The 25368-nt window shown below is 48.4% G+C and overlaps 1 protein-coding gene across 1 annotated transcript in view; it reads left to right on the plus strand.

Moving 5' to 3' along the window:
* Positions 1-25368, plus strand: part of LOC147709124 (uncharacterized) — a 3078084-nt gene that overhangs the window by 2443340 nt on the left and 609376 nt on the right. The window lies entirely within an intron of this gene.

Raw genomic sequence — 25368 nt, forward strand, 5'->3', positions numbered from 1 at the left:
AGAAATCAGTCCTCATCTTTAAAGTTTTTCGACATTGCGTGAGTCTTATTATAGTATGTACCGTTGTTGATGCCCATTAAACGTGCTCTGCCTTGTTATCGCCAGAGACAGGGTTTTCAAAGACCGATCCAGGCCTTTAAAAGCCAGTACAGCCTGTTAAAGTGGGCTCTAAGGCATTTAGATAATGGTCAAATGATCAAAATCAAGGACACTCTTTTTCCATCTGTTGACATTACTTTCAGCTTCCTACATTCTTAGCCTCCTCCTCTTTAATCTATACCTTTGGTCCTTAGTTGATTTCGTTAACTCATTTGGTATAAGTGAGTGATCTTGTTGAATCCCAGGTATAATGCTGGCATATTTATTCGGCTCAACCAACCTTCTCTAAGTATGTCTAAAGCAAAATACACACCTGGATGACTCATTCAAAACTAAAACTTAACCCTAAGAAAATAGTTTTTCTTATTACCAATTCTGAAATTCTCAAATGACAAAAAATATGCAAAGATTTTGAATCATGTAAAAAAATCATTCATACTGCAAAAATGACTATGAATCAATCGTAATAACATCCGCAATATGGACAGTTACATCAAAACCACTTCTGACGGCTGGTCTAACGACAGTGGTGAGAGGTCTATGACACCCAAAAATACAAGCATATTACTCCAGTAGTGAAGTCAAGCAGAAGCAGTGCCATGTAGCAGCGGCAGCAATCCACCTTCCTGCACTGCACTGTGAAAAGGGCATTAATGCGCCATATTAAACATCTTACGGTGCATTCCTGTCCTTACCTTGCCCTGGTGCATTTGTGGCTAACTAGCTCCAACCCAGGCACTCTTGCACCATGGTGCAAGGGTGCCTGCGTTGTAGGCAGGATTGTTTTTGTGCAGGAAGAAACACCTTCCTGCACAAAAACAATCCTGAGAGGCAGTTTTCTCATACTGCAGCACATATAGAAATTAAGTTATTTCTCCTCATTATGCCTCCCATGCTGAAGTGTAGCATTTTGACGCATTCCCAGGTCTACCACTAATTGTAAATCTGGGGATGCGCCAAAATTCATGGGTGGGAACACCTGCGCACCACCCATGGAACGCCTCCGTGGGGCAGAGTATTGCAAGGCAGTGATATGCACTGCCTTGTGTTACTCCAGGTCTATGAGGCCATGTAGGGCCATGCAAACTGGCCTTGTGTGGCTTGATAAATAGGACTTTAGTGTTGTGTTGCCCTTGCGCCCCCCCCCCCCCCTCTCCCCCCCTCAGCTGGCATGGAGGTAAGACTTTTAGTTAAACAAACTGAAAAAACAAAGTTGCTACGAACATAGATAACAATGTGCCAGATTTAAAGGTAATCCTTTTGGTAAATATGGGCCTTATGTACAAACACATTTTCCCAGAGACACAGAATGGGTAAAACCCTTTGATACATCTGGAACTTATTTACACTGACTAATTTCTGAAATTGTAATCCCTCATCCACAATATTATGCTACACAGATGGATGTGATAAATTAATTAGATTTAAAAGAAAATGCCAGATTGTTCTGCAAAGCAGGAGCCTGATTGGTGCTTTGCTGTATAGACTACATGAGTTACAGCTCCTGGTGTAGGAAGGGAACAATGATTAACATAAAAGTGACAGGATGCAGAGCTCTCATAAATAAAGCTTTGACATTGACAATATAAAAGCAGTCTTTAGTGCTGCAGATTAGATCCTAAAATGAGTTAAAAATTAAGACATTTTTATCAACACTTCTGCCACAACAATAGCGGCTTAAACTTAGCCGCTGGAAGACGTAGACAAAATGATGATGGAAAACAACTATTATGGGCCTTTGCTTTATGAAAATCTATTTTTCTTTGTATGATCTTAACAGTTTTAATGTTTATAAATGGTTTCCATCTTTTCATATGGATGCTGATGGAGTGAATATGCTGCACCTCTGACTTCCTACATGATACAGAAACAGCTTCTTCAGCTGTGCTATTTCATACTCCTTATTCATGAGCCAGGCCTGATTTATTGATGATGCATCTATATAATTTTTTACATTGGTTTTTGATGGGAATACTGAAGTGCCTTTTGGGAAATCTCAGATTCACAGCCCCTGTATTACACTGAGTAAACCACACTGCCGGATAAGTGTTGTATTCGGGTAGACTTCTGGACTGATTTAGATCTTGGCAAGTCTACCGGCGTTCTGCCGCTGCAGAAGTTCCAAATACGCTGTCAAGCTGACGGTGGTCCACCTGCTGTATTTAGATGTTGTGGCAATAGACCTTTGACTACTGCGGCGGCAGTCTTCTTTGCTGGCTAACAGTACTCTGTGTCCGTCATGCCAGTGGGTTTGCGCCAATTTAGGTTTTCCCGTTTGTAAAGGGCTGTGGTGGGCCTAGGCCCTCATGCTGGCAAGCACTCATGCACTGACGCAGGACACACTGGAGGTATGGTGCAACTGGCCCAGAGCACGTGCGCTCGGCCTCTTTTATTGATGCTGTGTCACATGACCAGTGACATCAGTGGTGGGTGGGTGTTAAGTGTAGATACAGAGTTAGCACTAGAATGCTAACTGATTCTAGGGCATTACACCGTTGTGCTGGTGGAGTCCTAATGGAGTAAGGCCATGGTGGGTAAAGACAGGGTAAGTACCACTCATGAATATCTTACGACACATATATGCTGTGAATGTGTCATAATGTATATGTAGGTATTGTGCAATTCCCTTTTTTACATATAGCATTGCGCTCCAAAAACATACACACACTATTGAATGTACACCCACATGCACAACAACAATATATTTTTTTAAGTGTCAACACAGGTGTGTTCATTTTACCTTGATAATTTGTAAAATTAACACTACTGAATTGCACATGAGAAAAAAGTGCATTTAAGAGTAATGCAAAAATACATGAGGCTACAGCAATTGTCAACAAACGATTCATAGTAGTATAATTTTAAAAGTAGCTGACCTTTGATCCCGGCGACAATGGAGTCATCTGTTGTGGAGGTCCAGTCGCAGTAGCAAAGGGTGACCTGTTCAGTGGGGTTCAAGATGGAAAGGGAAGTGGGATACAGTAAAAAAGATAAGTTACTACCTCATTCCCATCGATTCAACCAACTCAAAGTAGGATCGCCTTTCCATCGAGTTGCCTTGATGGAAAGGCCTCGATGGAAAGGCACATCATAATCGAGACAGTGGGAATCTTGGCTGGAGTTCCTCCGACAGCCGCTCCTGCCTTTGACTTTGTTGACATACGTGCAAGATTCTGACAGGGGCAGCATGACTCAGACAGTCTTCCATCCATAGACCTGCCATCATCTAAATACCTCGGACGGATCACTAAGTCGGCGAGTGGGAAGACCGTTTAATAAGCGCTGACCTAAATCAGGCCCTTAGGATTTTTAATAGAATCTGAATTATGGTAAACTGAAGGATACAGCCAAGATGGCAGTGTGGAATACTAGCAACTTTCTTAGCATAATTACCCTGATTAAAATCGTAATGCTGTTGATTATAGGATACAGTTGAACAATATTTTTGAATATTAGCAACATGCAAATATAATGTCACTCAGTGCTGAGCAATAGACTCTGAAAACATTGTATAGTTGTCAGAGTTTCGATATTTTACACTTTTTTGTGCATAATAGGTGACTAGTTTAAAGGGTGGCTGAGGCAAAGAGTGGATTAGCTTGCAATAGTCTTTTAAGTGACATAAGCACTTTGTCAATCGTCCAAATGTTTGGAGGGCCATTCTGAACAGCATAGGCTTGGGACAGTAGGCCAATATGCTGGGATACTATTTGCATTGATCAACAGTAAAGTAGGAGGTGGGATTACTAAAACCTTAAAGAAGAGAGCAGATGTTGCGAGTAGTAAACTTACCCAATGGGTGGCGGAGTGAGTGAATTACACTGTGAGCATGAGCAGCCTTCCTCGTGCCCCAACTGACACAAAGTGAAAAATGACTTTTGTTGTATGCTCCTCTGTGGATCTCTGGGGATGGGCGCCATAGGGGATGAGAGGGTAAAGGGTGTGGTTGTATGGATGGCGAGTTGACTACAACATTCTTCCCAGCTGAAGTTTAAATCTACTCACATGGAGGAAATAGAAAAGAGCTTTACCTGTAATGGTACTGTTAGTTGTCCAAAGTTTCATACAATGGGGTGGTCGACATCAGTGGCTTTTCCTGCATGCTTAAAGAGAGTATGAGCCAATATTTCACTGCGATGGGCTACTTAAATATTCACAGTTTATGTTCATTGGCCTGGGTGTGTCAAAGCTGAGATTACTTTAAATCTAAGCTATATCAGAGTGGTCAGTTGGTGAAGGTGATGATTAGCACACTTTTACTAGTCCAAGATGTCTCCTTTCACGCAGTGGGAACGGGAAAGAGCCTGAAACATTATAGAGATATGATTCCATGGGCTCTCAGAGAATGGGTGATCAGGGAGGAGGGCTTACTGAGCTGAACATCTGACACTGACAATTAATATGATCTGAAGGTCAGAAGTCAGAATCCCAGCAAGGCAGACTTAACTTGTCATCCTTTAAAGGTTGGTTGGTACTAGTGATTACTGTTATTAAAACCACAAATGCATTACAGGAGAAGTGAGAAAAATTGGTTTGTATGATTAACACCAGTGTCTGCTCCTTCATACATAATGGGAATTTTTACTGAGGTTTTACTAAATTTGGGGTGCACACAATTCATCTCACATTTGCTAGCAAGTATGTAAATCTAACAGGGTCAGACTGATTTGCATATAGCCATGTCTGAACTGGGGTGGCGGAGTGAGCTAAAGAATGACGATGGAATAAACCCAGATCAGTTGAGTGGGGGTGAGTGGTTTCAATGTTCAACACTCCGTCCATCATCCCCTTTGGTTTTGCTTTGTTTGCCCTAAGTTGGCAGGGTATGCCCAGACGTGGGTCCTTTGCTCACTTTGCCTCTGGATTCAAGATGGCCTGGCTGATGAGGGCTGTGAGCCCGAAACCGGTCCCAAGATGCTTGTTTCCGGTCCAGGGAAGACATGGCTTGGCAGTTCGGGCTGGACGGTTCCCATGAGGCACAGGGTCAGACTGATTTGCATATAGCCATGTCTGTACTGGGGTGGAGGAGTGAACTAAAGAATGATGATAGATTAAACCCAGATCAGTTGACTGGGGGTGAGTGCTTGCAATGTTCAATACTCCGTCCATCATCCCCTTTGTTTTGCTTTGTTCGCCCTAAGTTGGCAGGATATGCCCAGACGTGGGTCCCTCGCTCACTTTGCCACTGGATTCAAGATAGCCTGGCTGATGAGGACTGTGAGCCCGAAACCGGTCTCAGGATGCTTGTTTCCAGTCCAAGGAAGACATGGCTTGGCAGTTCCGGCTGGACTGTTCCCATGAGGCACAGGGTCAGACTGATTTGCATATAGCCATGTCTGAACTGGGGTGGCAGAGTGAGCTAAAGAATGATGATGGATTAAACCCAGATCAGTTGACTGGGGGTTAGTGCTTGCAATGTTCAACACTCAGCCATCATCCCCTTTGGTTTTGCTTTAAATACAAGAAGCAGCATAGTGGTCAGGTTGAGCTGGCTAGCCTTATTTCTTTAGCCCAAGATGGTGGCCTCCTAGGTACTGAAGATGGGAAAGAGCCCAAATTGTGATGTGGTATGATTCTCCAGGGGGTCATAGACTAAGTGGCTGATGCCAGCCTCTTCATTCTAGTAATCTAGACTCCACTAAACTGCCTTAGGTCTTCAGTTGTTCAATCTTTATTTATGTACCCTTGTTCATATCATATGATCTTATGGGCTGTTGGTTTCTTATGCCGATGACACCCAGTGGGTAATTTAATTCTTCACTGACGCGAGTTCTGCCCCTCTATCTTTGACTCTTTGACTTCAGGAAGTAGCCAGCTAAATAGCTGGTTGCAAATTAAAACTCAATGAAAACAAAACAAAAGTCATGTTGTTGGGCAACAATTGAAAAACAAGAGAGGGGCCCTGAATCTAAGGATTAATGACAAAAGGGAAACAACCCGCCAGGGCGAGAATACTAGAGAGAAACATGGAAATGGGTGTTCCCTAAATACCAGAAGAACAAAGTTCTAATGTGTAAATGTATTGGCATTTATATAGCGCACTACTTACCCGTAGGGTCCCAAGGCGCTTCGACCGCTGCGAAACCCTTCCTGGCTTCCCTGAGAGATGGTCCCTTAATGGGTATCTCCAGGGTGAGACCAGGCATCCCCGGCGGTCTGGTGGGGCCGTTAGTGAAGATGAGGCAAGCTAATGCCTAGAGTTGCCGAGTGTGATCGCTGATCAGAGTGGGCACCGAGGCGAGAGAATTATCGAGTCCGCTGACCCTGGTCCAGAAACCTGCCGCGCCGGGAATCGAACCCTGGTCCCATGCCGTCCTCTGCTCTCGGGTCTGCCGCCTCTAACCAGTGAGCCACACTACTTCACACATACAGCTAGCCCACACAACCACAAGAAAGATGTATTTATTCAAAGAAATTTTTAATTTTAATTTTTTATAAATACATTGTTTTCATAGAAAAATAATTTCATTAAGACAATGGAATAGTATCTGAAAAACTTTTCATAATCATATACAGAAATACAATATAAAAACTAGGACACGCAAAGATCATTCAAAAAAGGCACAAAGTACATTCACTCCTACACTCAAACACACCTTTTATACAATCAAATACATACACAAACATTCACATACATATCACCCCACACAAAAGCGCCGACGCGCGTTTCGGACAAGTGCCAATACAGGCTTCCTTCATCAGGTCGCACTTGGAATAGAAAACAGGCAGACACAGTAAATGACGTCTGGCACAAGGTCCTGGGAAGCGGTCCTAGTAGCAGCAAAGGCTGAGGGTGGGTATTCTGTGGGCAAAAAAAGCAATGTAAGAAAAACTACTAAATGTGTTCATTAAAAAGAAGGGAGGCCATAATAAGAGTCAGCAAAGAACAAGAATTCAAGTAACCAAATCCACACATATCACAGAGGTAGAGTATCCTTATATCCCAGAATACGCGTCATAAAAAAGGCCAAAGAAAATTGTGCACGGAATGTGGCCAAAGCTGGCAAGATGTGTCAGGAAACCAGAAAATGCATAGAAAGACCACCACCTAAAAGATACAACTACAAACAAGGTATATAAAGACAACAGGTAGGAGGCCTACCTAGGGGCCCTCAGAAACGGGACCACTGAGATGTTTCAGAGGAATAGCAGGTAATTGGCAAACAAACAAATGTAAAAAAGGGATCCAGTAGATACATGCGCTTGCTAGACAGTCGAAATTCGGAGCAACTCAATTTCAGGGGCCTGTAGATGATCCAGGCGAGGTTCAGGGAGGGAGCTGAAGTACCACTGCGGGTCAGGGGGGCAAAATAGACCAGCCCAATGTCTTCATCGTGGTCTTCAGTTAGTTCAGACCTTCGGGTCGTCGCAGGTAAGCAGGGAACCTTTTTTCGTTTTACCTTTTCCTTTTTTTCTTTATTTTCTTGCCCGGCTCCCTAACTTATTACCGTTTCCTTGTAGGCTTTCTGTCTTGACTTCGCCTAAAAGTCCATGCTCTACGATGCCGCTTTCCCCTTTATAGAGGGCATGAGCCAACCATATTATTGAGGTATCAGTGGGCTTTTTGTGTCTCTCTTTGCACTATTCTGCATGTTCACTTTCTCCTAGTTAGTGATTATTCTGTACTATTTTACAGGTCCATTGATTTCGGATTCCTGGTCCCTCTATTAGTACTTTCATCTATCTGGAGTGTTTTTCATCTGGCCCTTCTGAGACCCTTTTAAAAAAGGTAGACTTTTTTCGCCTCTCTGCAATTGCTGTTTACACCTTTATGCCCTGCTGCCCCATTCTAGTTGTATGCACTGCTATTTTGTTAATACGGTTTCGTTATCTTTTTCCTTTTATGCTTGCTCTCCCTTTTTCTTACTGAGCGCAATTTGGTATCGCTAGAGGCCTCATTTAGGCCTTGTATTGTGCTTGGTCTGTCTATTATCATGCTGAGCCTTGTTCACATAGTTACAGTTTATCATACACTGCGCGCATTGCCTACTCGTAGACCCTTAGCTTAATTCTATGCTTGTTCATTTTCTCTTTTATTTCCTAGCTTTTTAGATGTATAGGCCTAGCATTTTGCCTGTAGTGGTATGTTATTTATTTCTCCTCACATATTTTTCTCAGACATTGGGCTGGTCTATTTTGCCCCCCTGACCCGCAGTGGTACTTCAGCTCCCTCCCTGAACCTCGCCTGGATCATCTACAGGCCCCTGAAATTGAGTTGCTCCGAATTTCGACTGTCTAGCAAGCGCATGTATCTACTGGATCCCTTTTTTACATTTGTTTGTTTGCCAATTACCTGCTATTCCTCTGAAACATCTCAGTGGTCCCGTTTCTGAGGGCCCCTAGGTAGGCCTCCTACCTGTTGTCTTTATATACCTTGTTTGTAGTTGTATCTTTTAGGTGGTGGTCTTTCTATGCATTTTCTGGTTTCCTGACACATCTTGCCAGCTTTGGCCACATTCCGTGCACAATTTTCTTTGGCCTTTTTTATGACGCGTATTCTGGGATATAAGGATACTCTACCTCTGTGATATGTGTGGATTTGGTTACTTGAATTCTTGTTCTTTGCTGACTCTTATTATGGCCTCCCTTCTTTTTAATGAACACATTTAGTAGTTTTTCTTACATTGCTTTTTTTGCCCACAGAATACCCACCCTCAGCCTTTGCTGCTACTAGGACCGCTTCCCAGGACCTTGTGCCAGACGTCATTTACTGTGTCTGCCTTTTTTCTATTCCAAGTGCGCCCTGATGAAGGAAGCCTGTATTGGCACTTGTCCGAAACGCGCGTCGGCGCTTTTGTGTGTGGTGATATGTATGTGAATGTATTTGATTGTATAAAAGGTGTGTTTGAGTGTAGGAGTGAATGTACTTTGTGCCTTTTTTGATTGATCTTTGCGTGTCCTAGTTTTTATATTGTATTTCTGTATATGATTATGAAAAGTTTTTCAGATACTATTCCATTGTCTTAATGAAATTATTTTTCTATGAAAACAATGTATTTATAAAAAATTAAAATTAAAAATTTCTTTGAATAAATACATCTTTCTTGTGGTTGTGTGGGCTAGCTGTATGTGTGATTTGAACTTTGTTCTTCTGGTATTTAGGGAACACCCATTTCCATGTTTCTCTCTAATGTTGTTGGGCAACAACAGTAATTCAGTACTGGGCCCTCTCCCAGATTGTTTGAGTAAACTGCCCTCCCCAAAAATGTAATAAAGAGCTTTGGGAGATGGCTTGATTCTGGCCTTTCAATGCACCATCAAGCCAAAAAACTCTCCTTCACTTGTACGATATCCTGAGATTGCTGCGGAAGGTATTTTACCTTCTTCCTTTTACTGACAGAAGAGTGATTGTTCAGTTTCTTGTGTTATCCCGTCTTGACAGTGCAAATGCCCTGTTTTTAGACTCACCCTGCTAAGTTTTCAGCAGGCTGCAGATTGTGCAGAAAGCTGCCTTGCATCTCCTGATGAACATCCCTAAACACCATTTGGCCACCAAAGCTCTGAGAGACTTACATTGGCGCCAGTGGACACCGAGTGCAGTTTAAGACCCTCTGCATCATGCAAACGACAAACAATTGAAAGGGCCTCTCATTATTAAGATCTTTAGCCTTCCCATATCAATCTGGGAGAGACATCAGATCCTCGTCAGCCCACCTGCTGAAGATGTCCAGGATTTGTAGATCCTGCTGCATTGGCTGATCCATTTTTCTTTTTGATCCCGAAACTTTAGAACACTCTACCTCTGGAACGGCATCCACTGGAGCGACTGTGTTGTGCGGCCACCGGAAAGGATTCAAACCAAACCCAAGTTTCCACTCAATAGCTTCACATAATTCTTTGGTGATTTAACACATGCCTTGTTGATGTGTTTTCTAACCTTTTAGCTCTTTGTATCTTAAATATATTTCTGCTAAGGTACTCCGTATTGCAAAGAATTTACACCTATAGGATATCAGCCCCAGTTCATACTGTAGACTCCCCCTCCATTAGCCTAACAGTCCAAATCCCTATTGACACAAGCTACAAAACCGGATGGTGGTACAACTTAAACGCCTGCTTCATATATTTTAATAAACTAACTGGGGTCTACCTCTTAATTATGTTCTTCATATAGGTGGGCGCCAAATCCAGTAAACAAATACGTTATAAAATGGATACTTGATTGGTCTGAAAAACATTGAATATGCTGTAAAAGTGATAATAGTATGTAATATTAATACAGATCAGCATAGTATGTAATATTGATGCAGATCAGCAATCTGCATTCCCACAGTGTTCTGAGTCTGCAGCAGTTCCTTAGTTTGACAGACCAAGAAACCTGTATATATTGCATTCACCGGTGTTATCTATAGCTCCTACCACTACCGCCAAGGACTCTGTAGGTCCAAACAGAAGCTTATCCATTACGATTTAGAATTGGAAGAAAGTGGAATTCGCTTAGATTATCACCTCTAGAATAACTCCATAATCCATGCTTAGATGAGGATATAGAATAACTCTCAAATATATTGCTTTGATCTCAACTAGAGCATTGCAGAATAAGGGGGAGAATATCATTGCGAATGTTAGTATTCAACCAAATTATTGTTTTGGAAATACTGTGCGTCTCATTTCCCTTGTGATACATATTCCGGACGTAATTTTACACATTTTTGGCCCTTTCAAAACTCCTCTATTGTTGCCACATTGTTAGGTACCAGCAGATCCATGTTGATATCATTCGATTGTGCTTCATTTTTATTTAAGGGGTCTAGACCAACATCGCTTCCTGGCTCAAATGATAACCTTGTTTATTTTGTTTTCCCGTCTTGTTCCTTGGGGACGTCTAGCGTGACCGAGCAAGATTGGTTGTTTCGTTCCACTCGCCCTATATAGATTTCAATTTTTATTGGTGACATTCTTGGGGGGGTTAATAACATTGGCTGTGCTAATGGCCTTTCCTTGGCATACGTCTCTGTTTGAGTCTTTTTTATCATTTTTAAATATAGTTGTACATAATATTTTTAACATTATTTTGGTGAGTTATATTAGTTTTGCCTTATACATTGTTGTTATCTCAATGTTAACAATGTTGAATTATTTTTAGTGTGTGTTTTTAATTTGGTAATCGAATTTTGGTTATTTAAAAATGTATGTCAGTTTTTTGGTTTTTTTTGTGGATTAAATGGGAATAGGGCAAATGTTTGTTAAATATTTCTTTACAATTGAACATTTTTTATTGATTTGAATTCGTGAATGACATTATTATGTTTAGAATTGTCTAGCTATTCAACAGATTATTTTAAAAATGAGGTAATGTTTATTTGCTTGTTAATGGGTAATTCGATAATTAAGTTAATTATTTACTCGTTTTTATTCGTTTGTATAGTAATTCATTATAATATGTTTTGTATAATATTTAATTTTATAGTATTTTTTTAGAATAATGTGCTTTCTTTTTTTCTTCTGTTATTCCTCTAATTTTTTTGTGGTTGTGAGAATTTTTAGGGTTATAGGGCAGGAAGTATTTTAAATCTATTTTTAAAAAGTATTAATTGATGTTTTTTAATATAATGTTATAATGTTTTTTTGATAATCAACTTTATTGGGTATTTTAAAACAGCCGAGAAAATTCATAGTCAGCAGCTCACAGATCAGCAAGTACAGTAGGGTAAAATTAGCAGTGCATATGGGTAGGTTCAGTCCACTCCAGTCCAACATCAAAGCTTGTATGGCAGCAATAACAAATCTTAAAGCAATTTGCATACCTGGGTTTCATGGCGGGATCATGTTGAACCATTTCCCCCATATTTTTGGAAACAGTTCCGGGGTTCCCCGGGATTCAAATAGGGCCTCCTCCTGGGCGCCACACCAGTCCACCCCCCTCCTCCATCCCCCCACAGTGGGTGGCACAGGGAGTCACCAATGTTGCGCTATGTCCCTCTTGGCCACAGCCCCCGCCGTTCCTAGCAGGCGCTTATCTAACCTCGAGCCATCAAGACCATCGAAGATCCCTAACAACAATCGCAGCGGATCATGGGGGACCTCCCAACCCAGGGCCTGTGAGAGCTCCCTCTCCACTCCTTTCCAAAACCTCTCCAGCTCTGGGCAGAGCCATACCATGTGGTAGAAATCGGCAGGGGATTGTCCACACCTAGGGCAGTCGGGGGCAGGTCCCAGGCGGGCTCGGAACAGCCTCTCCAGGGTGAGGTAGGCCGGGTGCAGGTAGTATATCTGCACTAGGCATAGCTTGGAGGATGTGGTATGGGTGCGTGGAGCCATTAAGGCGTCTCTCCATCGGCCTCTTCTAGGGGTCCCACCCAACCTTCCCAGCGGGTGCGTAATCGGTCTAGGGACGTGGGACTGTTATTGACAAGGGAGCGGTAGATGCGGGATACTCCACCCCAGCCCAGATTCCCCATCATCACTTGAGCTTCCAGCAGGCTAAACTCTTGGAGGGTGACTGCAAGGGGAGGTGTGCATGAATGGCGTGACGCAGCTGCAGGTATCGAAAATGCTTGGCGTGAGGAAGGGCGTGACGCTGTTGTAAGTCAGCAAAGGCTCGGATATGGTCTCCCACCCAGGCATCTCCAAGGACCGACACTCCAATCTGGTCCCAACAACGGAATCCGCTCAGAGACGATACCTCTCGGAGCCAGACACCATGCCAGAGTGGCATCAGGCGAATAAGTTTGCAGTCCTATCCCGTGTGACGCAGGGCGGCGCACCAGGCCAGGAGGACACCTCTAGTAATTGGAGCAATGGCTTGTGGTATCGGGTGTCCGGATAGGAACGCTTGGATTTGAGAGAAGTCCTTCTCCTCCAGTTCCACGCGATACGCCGGGTCAGAGCAGCCGCCCGCGTACCAATCATGGACGACTATCAATTTAGTAGCAAGGTAGTAGAGGTAGAGGGGGGTCACCCCTAGACCTCCATCAAAGGAGGGGATGCAGCTGCGTGCTAGGGAGATTTGTGGCCTTCTGCCACCCCACAGGAATCTGGATAGGGTTCAGTCAAGCTCACGAAACGAGGGCGAGAGAGGGGGAGGGAAATATTTTGTAGAGTGTAGAGAAAACGGGGGAGGACCATCATTTTGAACAGTGCGCTCCGTCCCAAGGGGTTGAGGGGGAGGGTTTGCCATTTTTTCAGGTCGGAACGCATTCGGGCTGCCAGGGGCGTGATGTTCAACGTCAATTCCAACTCCGGCAGGAGGCTCACCCATATCCCCAAATATTTAACCGAGTGGCGTCTAAGGGGGATGGACGACTGCAAGTCGAAACATTCAGAGAGGGAAGCAACGGAACCATGGTGGATTTGGCCGCATTAAGCCGAAGGCCGGAGACGGTCTCAAATTCGAGTAGGATCTGCAGACACTTGGGGCCCGCGGTCGCCTGGTCCGCTAAATACAGGAGCACGTCATCGGCGTAGAGGGCTATTTTGTTGATGTGGCTCTCATTCCAGCTCCACCCTCGGACAAGGGAGTCCTGTCGGATAAGCTTCGCCAGGGGCTCCATCGCAAGCGCGAACAGGAATTGGGCAGAGAGGGCACCCCTGGCGCGTGCCTCTGCAGATCCGGAAGACGTCCGAGAGCGACCCGTTGACCAGCACCCGGGCCCTGGGATTAGCGTAAAGCATCCCGATGTATCGGCGGAACTGTGGGCCGAAGCCCATCGCCTCCAACACATCTTGTAAATATGTCCAGCCCACCGTGTCAAAGCTTTCTCAAAGTCGAGAAAGAGGAGGGCCAAATAAGGGGACAGGCGGGAGCGGTGGGCTAAGGCCAGGTGGAGGCGGCGGATACAGTGATGGGTACCTCTGGCCGGCATGAAACCACATTGGTCCGGTAGGACCAGGTCCTGTAAATGGGGTTTAAGCCTTTGGGCAGTGGTGAAGAGCTTGATCTCGGTATTAATGAGGGAGATCTGGCGGAAGTCTGCGCAGTTCGTGGATGGGTTTTGGGGATGACCACGATCGTGGCGAGATCTTATTCGGGGGTAAGGAGCCGTTTTCCACCACATGGTCAAATAGACCCAGCAATTGGAGGGCCAGAGTGTCCGGGAAGGTCGCGTAGTACTCCTGTGGGAGTCCATCTGGACCAGGTGTCTTGCCAGGGTTCAGAAGGGGATGTACTCCAGGACTTCGTTCAAGGTGAGTGGCTTCTCCAGGACCGCCGCTGTTGCTGGGGCTAGAGCAGGAAGGCGAATACCGGCATTGCCCAGAAGGGTGGCGCGAGGCACGTCCTCCGGTCGTGCCGCATAGAGGCGAGCATAGAAGTCCGCAAAGGTTCCAGCTATGGCCACGGAAGTTACCTGGAGGCTACCATCAGGTGCGTGGACCTCCGGAATGATACGGTGGGTCTTGGGGTAGGAGACCAGGTTGTGGAGGAGTTTACCATTCTTGTTTTCCCTGCCGTATATCTGCGCTACCGACGATCGCCACAGTTGTTGAGCCGAGTCCAGAGAGATCTGGCGGAGCTCCTCCCGGATCATCGCCAATTGCCGGGTGGGATCTCCTCAGCCTCTGGTGGCATGCTCAGCCTCCAGCCGGGCGGCTTGAGACTCCAACTCCGCGAGCTTAGCCAATCGGTCAGCATGGACAAGCCCCCTCGCCATCGCACGAATCACTGCCTTGCCGGCCTCTCATAGGGTCCCCGGTGAGGGAACCGAGCCCTCGTTGGTAGAAAAATATTGGGTTAGCTCTTGCCCCATCGCCTCAACCAGTTCATGGTGTTGCAGGAACCATGCATTGAGACACCATACAGCACGTGGTCCCATCGGGGCAGAGCCAATTCGGAGGGAGACTGGGGAGTGATCAGACAGACCCCTAGGCAGGATATTCGCACCCGAGACCAGGTGACAGTCCGTAGCTGGGAGCAGGAGGAGGTCAATGCGGGAATGGGTATGGTGGGAGGCTGATGTATGAGTGTATTGGGCTGTGCGGGGGTGCTAGACCCGCCATACATCACAGAGCCCCAGAGCCGACTCCCAGCTCGACAGGGCCGCTGCTGAGGAGACTCGGGTCGCAGAGGGGGTACCGGTCGTGTCCTGCTGAGGCTGCATTACGGCATTGAAATCACCGCCTACTATTGTGAGGCCGTGCTGGAATGAAGAGAGGACCTGTGTGAGGGTGCGGATCGTCGGGGACAGGAGGGCAGGTGGGACGTAGAGATTCAGGATATTCAGAGGACAGTCCTCCACCATGCCCGATACCGCCACATAGTGTCCTTGTAAGTCAGTGTGTGTCTTAACCAGGGTGAAGGGGAGGCCCTTCCGGAGTAACACCGCCACCCCTCGGGACCCGCGTTGAAACCCAGAGTGCCGACGCAAATCCATAGCGGGCCAGGAAGTTGTATTGTGTGCCTAGAAGGTGGGTTTCCTGGAGAAGGAGGACGCCCTCCGAGTGGCAGTGAGCCGCTCGAAGAACAGCAGCGCGCTTAATACGGTCAAGAAGACCGTTGATGGTACAGTAGAGAACGTGAAGGGGTCTAACCAGAGTGTACGCCATTGGGAAGGGGGGGATGCGGGAAAGCAGGAGGCCAGCGGGAAGCGCACCTCGGGGGGAAGGGCCGAAAGCGCCATTCCAGGGCAAAGGGAGGGAACCGAAGTGGGCTAGCGGGCCATGGGCACCCAGGGTCCAGATGGAAAGCGAGAGAGTGGGGGTGACTGCCTGTGGCCATCTCTCGTGACAGCCCGCAAAGACCCAGAATGATGGGAACATTAAAGAAGAGGAGGTGTGTGTCAGGAGTGGGTGCACCCACCACATTTCATCAAGATGAGGAGCTGCAACCAGCCTCCCGCAGGCAGCGCCAACAAAGGCCGAGAAGCGGCCGAACTGAGCTAAACTAAAAAGCGGCCCGTAGGCGGTGAAAAACAACAAACCAATGGGAGCCAACGGACTCCCCCATCCCAGGTACCCCCAACTCCACCCACCCTACACCTCAAAACAGGAAGCATCTGTCACCCTTTAATTCAACTACCCAAAGAAGAAACCCCCCACTAAGGGAATGACACTAAACTTAAACGGTTGATTGGGAGCAGTAGCACCAATCTAGAGTCAACTAGGGAGGACCCCCCTCCATGTAGCCTGATGAATGCCAGCAGCGTTAAACAGCACAGCTTCAGGGGAGAAGCGTTCCAGGAAAGTTGCAGCAGTCGTTGAAGGGACAGACGGATGAAATAGCAGGAGGAAAGGAAGACAAAGCAAGCAGTACAGGGTGGAAGGAAGACATGAGTAGTTCGGGATTCTAATCCCAGGGAGAACACCTCCATTCAGCCATCTCTCTGGGCACCAAGCAAGGCTCAGGAGGCCAGCCAGGAGCGGCCCAGCTGATCGGGATCAGTCGTCACCATTCAGACAGCGAGAGGTCCCCACCTAGGCCGCCTCGTCATGTGGGGTGTCCCGAATCACAGGACTCCCGGACAAGTCTGATTCGGATCTCGCCTTACACAGGCTCACAGCCGACTCCGAAGACCAGTCAATGGTGACCAAGGAGGGTGACTCAGCAGGGGGGGGGCCTCGATCCGGGGCAGGGGAGATCGCCGGGGCCTCCCCTCCGGTGATTGAGAGGCCCCATGCCGTCTGCAGCCCCGCCTGCGGGATCTGGTCCGGCGCCGCCGCGGCTTGGGCATCCCTTTAGAAGGACGGAGATTGGGCCCCCGGTCAGGGGACGGCACCCGCCCAGGCAGAAGGGGACGTTCCTCTGTGAGCCAGGTCCAGGCAGCTTTTGGGGTGTCAAAGAAAATGGATTTGTCCTGAAAAAGGACCTTAAGGCGGGCTGGGAAAAGGAGACCAAAGCGCAGCCCCAGCGCCCTGAGCTTCTGCTTGACCTCATCGTAAGACCTGCGCTGGGATTGGACTTCCCTGGAGTAATCCGGAAAGATCATTATTTTAGAGTTTTGGAAAATCAGGGGGCCCAGGTCTCTGGCTGCCCCCAAGATGGCGTCGCGGTCCCGGAAGTTGAAGATGCAGAGGATGAATGGTCGGGCAGGGGCTCCTGGGGGCGGCCTGGGCGCCAAGGATCGGTGGGCTCGTTCTATCGCGAACCAGGGGGAGAGTTTCTCCGCCGGCATCCAGGAGCGAATCCAGGTTTTGAGGAAGACGGCGATGGGGCCCTTCTCCACCCCCTCTGGAAATCCCAGGAGGCGCAAGTTATTTCTACGAGCCCGGTTTTCAGCATCTTCCGCCCTATGATGAAGGTCCGACATCAGCGTCTGCAGTCGGGCCACCTGGGTCTTCAGGGCGGTCAGGTCGTCCTCCGCCGTGGAGATATGGGATTCGGCTTCAGTAATACGTGCCGTGGCGTTTCGAAGCTCCTGTCGGATGAGGGCCACGTCCACCCTCACCTCCCCAATCTTGTTCTCAACCAATGCTTGGGAGGCGCCGATGGCCTGGAGGATTGTAGATAAGTCCCCACCCTCAGCCCCAAGCGGCCTAGTGTTGGATTTGTGATCCGATTTGGTGAATTGGTCCATCCGGGGTCTGCGTGGTCTTTCCCCTGCCCATGATCCAAGGGGCAGGTATCGGCGTGTGAGGGGTACCGCAGCAGCAGGGGCTCAGGTTGAATGGTCGGCCCTCCCGGCCACCCAAAGAGACCAGGTATCCAGGCTTTTGGTGATACACAAGTGGGTCCGCCGCCAACCGCTAGCCTCCGGACCTCCCTCACGGTGCGGGTGGAGAGGCGCAGGGAGCCGAGGGGCGGAGGTAATTTGAGGGAGGCTGCGCACCCACGACGGCGGGGAGCAGGGCAAGAGGAAGTTCTTTCAAGCGCTCAAGCCAGGCGCTGTGACGGACAGCGGTGAGCTCACCCAGGCTTCAGCGAGGCAGGGCGGGTCTTCAACCATGCGATGTCCGAGCTCCGGCACCCGCCGCAAGCACCCACGCCACCCGGGTCTTGAAGGCAGAGCAACAACAGCGCCTGGGCACTTGCGATGGGCAGGCAAGGTGTCTGTGGGCCTCCAGATCCGCGGAGTGCACAGGCGGGGGGCAGCCGAGCAATGCGGGTCCCCGTGAGGTGGAGCAGGACAGGAAGAGGGATGCAGTCCCAGGTTACAATGCCTCCACGGCCCCTCCACCCCCAGGCCTCAGGAGTGGATCTATGAGGACCGGGCGCTCTGGACCGTCAGGCCCGCGGGACGGCAACTCGGGCGGTAGGTGTCCAGCCGGCTCGTCGCGGGAGTCAGTCCAGCACTCCCGGGGGCTCGATACAGCATGGGGGGAGGGGGAATCGAGGGCCCAGTAATGAAGAGCCGGAGGGGGACCAATCTGTGTTCGGGCGGGGGAGCTGGCTCCGCTCGCAGTGTCGCAGAGCTCCCGGTCTCCAGCCCGGACTAACTGTTCGCAGGCGAGACCATTGTGGGCTCCCACCCCGCCCCAGTCCCCTCCCCACCTCCGCAGGGTCTCCGCTGCCCCGGTCACTCCGGATCCCCCGTGAAGGGCCCCCGGTGTGCCGCCTCCCCGCGGCCAACGGTGCAGTCCTCCAGGGCCTCTCAGGGGGTCCGTTGATCAAGCGGGGCGATCCCAGGGGGGGGGGCCGCTGCGGGCGATAAGTACGGGCCTCCAGGTCCCCCAGGTCCCCCAGCCCCTCCGCTCCGCATTCGGCAGGTCCAAGGGGGATCCCCGACACCTCAGAGCGGCCCTCCACCACCGCCGCAGGGCCCACATCAGCCCCGGAATTCAGCAGGCCTCAAAGACAGGGGCAGTCAGTTCAGTAGTCAAGGAGTCCGGAGCCACCGCCACCGAGGACTCTTCTACGCCTCGCCAGCCCGGGCGGCGCGCCCGCGAGGCCTCCTCAAGTCCCCAGCCCCCAAAGCCTGCAATGCACCACCGGGCCAGGAAGGGCAGTAACGTGGGTTCAGAGGGACTCCAAGTGCAGCAGGGCCGGGGCAAGGCCCCACAGTAGTCTCTGTAGCCGTCGGGGCTGAGAGCCCGCTGGGCAATCAGGGAGCACCAGCCGACGCGGATAGGACCAGGCCCCCTCGTTACTTAGCTGGGGGCCGCCATTTTGCGGACCCCATGGCCAGGAGGAGTCGGGTCGGCCAAGGGACAAGCAGACCTCCGATGGAGCCCCGGAGACACCTGGGGATGCATGGCGGCCAGGGGAGTCCGGAGATATCGGGGTTGTCAGTGGTAAGTGCAGCTGCAGGCGGGTACAGGACGGATGACGGATGGGGGGTCCAGAGCACTCTTAGAGTGCGAAAGCCATCTTGACGTCCTAGGCCACGCCAATGTTATATAATGTTATGTATCATTATATATTAAAATGTATATTGATTATGTAATGTTGAACATGTTTATATATGTTTATGGAAATATATTTTATATTTGCATTTATATTTTATACATTCAATAATTTAGGATCAGGAAAATTAAATCTGACCCTTCGAAAGTCAAAAACCTTACCTGCTGCTGGTTAGTTGGAATGGAAATAGTAAATCTAAACCCTCCAAAGTCCATCATTTTCCCTACTGTTGCTTATTTTGGAATAACCATAGTAAGTTAACTCTTCCAAAATGTAACACGTTCCCTTCTGTTGCTTACTTTAAAATGGTCATATCTATCCTTCTAAAGACCTATTGCTGCTTACGTTGGAGTGGAAGTAATAAATCTCACCACTCCGAAGTCTAAAACTTTGTTATATATTAGCCAATCTTAGTGGCTGGGATCTGGAATGGATAGTGGAATCGTGTGAAGATGATGTTCCAGCCACTGACAGTTGGTACTAAAAGGTTTATGAGGTTGTCTATCCTCAATTTAAATAAACTCAACATTGATGAAGAACAGAGTTACAGAGAGAAGCCTGGAGTCCTGTGACGCAACAACGGTGTGCTTTCCCGGATCGGAGCAGCAGAAGATCTTAATCTAAAAGGTGGTCCATGGACCATCTTATGCGTTATACCGGAATCCAGAAGTGGAGGAAAACCACAGACTGGGTCAATTTGTGAAGAACAATAGCAGTGAGTGACATCAGCAAGCCTGAGCCTACTCGGACAATAGCGCGAGCATGGAGCGCGAGCTGACACACGTGCTGATTCAAATCATCTGCTGGAATACTGATGTGCCACCAGAAGCACAATATAAATTGATAACTACGGTGATTCGCACACCAATTTCAAACACCAAATGCGATCACCAGAAACACTACTTAATATACTTGGGAGTTTTCAGAAGTACTGGCAGGGAGCACCTGATCATAGGTGGAAATCATTTTGGCTGCACTCACTAACGGTTACAGCTTAGGCTTTTGAGTGGATCATGGCTGACAAAGCATGAAGCACATCGAAAGGGCTCCGAAATCGTAAAGCCCACTGGGTGTACGATTTAAGGAAGAGCTGAGAACAAACACTTCAGAGTGGCTCGACTTTTGCAGGATCATATAAAAGTATTCACACACATTCCAGTTTTGTTTATTTATTTAACCACATCGCTGCGGCGGCTTTTCCCGCTGTGTGCGGCTTTTTTCAAATTACTGCGTTACATGACGAGCTCAGCTCGTCATCAGCATACGAGCGCCGTAGCTGATGACGAGCTGAGGGGCCTGCTGAGACAGTGTGTCTCAGCAGGCCCCTGTGGAGTCCCCATGGAGTCAGAGTCTGAATCTGTCTCCAGTTGTGCTAGTAGTGCTACTAATGCTTCCCATGCTTGTGCAGTTTCCATCGCATTTTCATTATTCGCTCTTATGGCTTGATGGAGCCTGACCATGCCCTCACTAGCCCCCCAGCTGCTGAATTCCGTTTTCCATCTCTCTACACTAGAGCCCTGCGTAGATTTCCACTTTCTCGTTAGTTCCCATTTGTCCAACAACAACCCCAAATCAATGAATTTACACATTACTTTGGTGCGTGCTGTATGAGGGTACCAGTGTAGTATGCCTGCTCCCATGTTGGGCTCTATCTGCCTATCTGATACTTCACATAAGACCTCGACCACCTCCTCCCAGTAGGTACCGAGCTGCGTGCAACTCCACATCATGTGCATTAAATCTGCAGTATTCAGACGACACCTAGGGCAACAGGCAGACTCCACATTAAAATATTTATTTATCTGTCCTGGTGTTAGGTACGCCCTATGTATGACATAGAAATGTATAAGTTGGAATCTAGCATTCCGCGTACCCTTCCACGCCCTCTCCACTAGTTTAGACCAAGTCGATTCAGGTATATCCTTGCCCAGATCCACCTTCCATTTCTCTCGCAGTTGAGTCAGTGGTTGAAGCCCCTCTCCCAGCATTGGCCGATACATGCAGGTCACAGCCTTCACCGTCCCTGCTGCCATTACTACATATTGGCACGTCGGAGATGTCTGCGTTCCCAACAGCCCTTCCCCCCAGTGTTCCTGAATTGCTGCCACCATGGCGGCATGCAAAAAGAAATCACCCCTTGGCAATCCGTATATGTCCTGCAGTGATTGGTAGGGCAAAAGAGCACCATTTTCGTACAAGTCCCCAACCATCTGCAATCCCAGTTCTTTCCCACTCAGCTAATGTCGACCAGTCCCCTCCTTGTCGAAGAGCTGTAAACATTCCAAGAGGAATCTCCGGTGCATACGGTCGAGTCTCTCCTACTCTACACCTACTTCTATTCCAGCATGCCCTTAGCGCTCTCTCTTCATGAGGCAACAATGTAACCCGTAGTCATGGCCCAAAACCACATAGGACAATACATGCCGTGGAACCCAACGGTCCTCTGGTCTATCCGGTCCCCTGAATTCTCGAGCAACAGCCTGCGGGAGCCACTGCAGTTGGGCCGCTAGATAATACAGTTCGAAGTCTGGGACTGTCCATCCCCCCTCCGCTCTAGGTCTCATCATCGTGGCCAAAGCCACCCGCCTTCTTCCGCTCCCCCATAAATAGCCCCCCACCATAGTTCTAAGCGTCCTAAACACCTGTCCCGGGATCCAGATCGGCAGCATCCTAAAATATTATAGTAGCCTAGGGAGTGCCACCATTTTCAGGAGCGCCACTCTTCCCGCCACTGAGAGCGGCAGAGTACCCCAGAACGACATACTGCCCTTGACTCCTCTTACTGCTCTATTCACATTCCCCTCCAGAATATCTGCTTGCTCATGGTAAATGTTAGTTCCCAGATACGGTAGGCAACAAGGCTCCCACCGTATTCCAAGCAATCTGTTGTGGATTTCTATTCTCCGACGCACCGGGAAAAGACTAGTCCTGACGCCGCACCGAACGCCCGCAGTAGCTCCACCGCTCCCCCTAAATCCCTGCCAGGACCCGCCAGGAACATCAACAGGTCATCCGCATAGAGTGATATATATAAATACGTCTCCACGCATCTCCAGCCCAGTATAGTGCTTCCCCGACCTAGCTTGCACCTTCAGGAGCTCAATCGCAAGAGCAAATAACAGTGGAGAAAGTGGGCAACCCTGTTGCGTGCCTCATCGCACTATGCAGGAAGCAGATACCGTCCCCCCCCCCGTCCGCACCCGAGCCGTCGCTAACGTATATAGTATTTGCGTCCACCGCACAAAGTTCTCCCTCAACCCCATCTTACCCATAACCTGAAAAAGAAAGGGCCACTCCAGGCTATCAAATGCCTTTTCTATGTCCACCAATAAGATCAGAGCACACAGTAACTGATCTCAACAGTTCTCCAGGATGCGCAACAGCTGTCGCACATTAAAAGCCGCATTACGCTTAGGGATAAAACCGGATTGATCTCAATCTATTAGCTGTGACATATAGGGGAGGAGGCGCGAAGCCAGTATCCTGCTTAAGATTTTATAGTCTGTCGTCAACATTGACAGTGGGCGATATGCCTTCATATCTGTGGTTTCTCTCCCAGGCTTCAGAAGAGAGATAGTAATAGCTTCCCTGGTGGTCTTGGGTAACCTCCCTGCCTCGAATGCCTCCGGATAGAGCAATTGCAACCGCGGAGCCAAGCAATCTGCATATTTAGAGTAAAACTCTATGGGGAGGCCATCCACTCCAGGAGTTTTGTTACAAGCCATATGCTTAATCGCACTCCGTATCTCTCCTATCACGATCTCGCCGCCCAGCAGATCCCCCTGCTCCTTGGTCAAACTCGGCAGAGCCACCTCTTCCAAATATGCCCGTATAGCGTCTGGGCCCTGAGCCAGCTGGCTACTGTATACTCCAGCATAATATTCCAGGAACAGGCCATTTATCCCCGACTGCGTATGTACGACCTCACCTGACGGGGCTAGCAGACCCAAAATCGGCATTCCCCTGGGGGTCGGATTAGCCAACTACGCCAACAGCGTGCTTGATCTATCCCCCTCAACATGCATCCCTGTCCTATAACTCTTATAATCAAAGGAGCGCAGTCTCTCCACCTGTACCGCTACTACCTCTCTAGCTTCCAAGATCTCAGCCTGCCCCCCTGGGTTCCCAGGTCGGATCTTCTCTGCATCTCATAACTGGCCTTGCGCCCCGTCTGAGGCAGTCCAAATCGACTTCCGTAACCCCACCACCTTACTAATACAAATCCCCCTAGTCACAACCTTAAACACATCCCACTCAATCGCCAGGGACGTCACGGTCCCTGCATTCTCCTCGAAGTATCGTTCAACACCTGTCCTCAGCTCCTCCCCAAAGACCGGATCTTCCAATGCTTCCTGTCTGAGCTGCCAGGTCGGCATGGCTGCCCTCTCCCGATTCCACCGTAAGCTCACTAGCAACAGGTTATGGTTGGACACCGTTCTCTGCAGGTACTCACTACCTGTCACCTTGGAATGAACAGCAGGGGCGCATAATATCGCATCCAGCCTCACATGCAGGTCGTGGAGGCCAGAATAATAGGAGTAATCCCTCTCTTCCAAATGCTGGGCGTGCCATGTGTCTATAAGACCCCAATTGGCTTGCCAGGTGCCCCTTGCCTTGGAGATCCTATTTACCAAGGTCCCGAGTAGTGGGGGGTGAGATCTATCGCCCTCCACATCGGTTATTGAATTAAAGTCTCCCCCCACTATTGCCGCAGTAGTTAGATATGACACTAGGCACACCGATAATTTCCCACAAAAGGAGGGTTGGTCAACATTAGGGGCATAGACACTACACAGTGCAACATCCATTCCATCGAGCCGACCCATTACTGCCACAAACCGCCCTTCCGGATCAACCAAGTGATGCAAGGGGGGGGGGGCGCTACAGGGCGCACTGCAGAATGGCTGCCTACTGAGACAGCTCCGCCGGCCAAGTCCAAAAGATGGCCTTTAATTAGCGAGAAGCAGCGTCATTACTGACAACAACTGGCATAAATATGTATCGGAAGGTATGAGGACCGATGAGACAGGTGCAAATTTACACCAAAACGTGCTAAAAATGAGCAAATGGACCGGGCGGTGATCGAGCTGACCTGCGGTGGCGACGAGTGATGCTGTGGCGTTTAGTGATGCTTTGATAGTGCATAGTGATGTTGTGGTGTCCCTGAGTAATGCTGTGGTGGTGCTGAGTGACGCTGTGGTGATGCGATAGATGGAATGAGTGTGATAGATAGAGTGAGGGCGATAGATAGAGGGAGGGCGATAGATAGATAGAGCGAGGGAGCTAAATAGAGTGAGTACGATAGATAGCTAGATAAATAGAGTGAGATAGATAGATAGATAGATAGATAGATAGATAGATAGATAGATAGATAGAGTGGCAGAAAATAAGCCCCCACTGACCCTGTAGTTTGCAAGTGAGGGGGTTCAAATTTAGTTATGCCACTGCAGGGAGCATCATGAGGTGGTGTTTTAAAAGCAGGGGGGCTTGTTTGTTGGCAAGCGGGTCAGGGGCTGGTGTGGGTTAACACTACGAAGCTGCTGAACCTGGAACTGGGTTCAACTCTCGCGTTGCCTCGATATGGCGTGATCCTGGGGAAATCACGTAATCCCCCCAGTGCAATTGAAAACAAGGTAAAGGAAGCACAATGATAGAAAGTGAATTAAACATGTGAATACATAAAACTGGGCTGATATGTATTACTTAGACAAATCTACAATAAGCCTTAGCAGTTTTCGTTTTTACATGCACGTTATTGCCTCATGAGCTAGCTTAAATTCTTAACAAAGTAAAACTGTAAGTCCGATAAATGTATTAACAAAGCTGCGAAGGTTGAATGTTTAAGACAATAAAGCAGCCAAAATTGCACCTTAAATACATATTAATATTTATGAGCGCATTCACAAATTAACCACAGTGTTTGCAAGAAGAGAACGCACTAATACCTAAACATTAAGAATGCGTGTGGCAACATAATATAGAGCTTTTATGTTATTGTTTGATAGGAGGCCTGATAGAATAATGCGAAGGGCAGAGTTGTGTAGTTCTAATAA

The sequence above is a fragment of the Lissotriton vulgaris genome, chromosome 6 (assembly GCF_964263255.1).
Source record: "Lissotriton vulgaris chromosome 6, aLisVul1.2, whole genome shotgun sequence".
NCBI classification, from domain to species: domain Eukaryota; kingdom Metazoa; phylum Chordata; class Amphibia; order Caudata; family Salamandridae; genus Lissotriton; species Lissotriton vulgaris.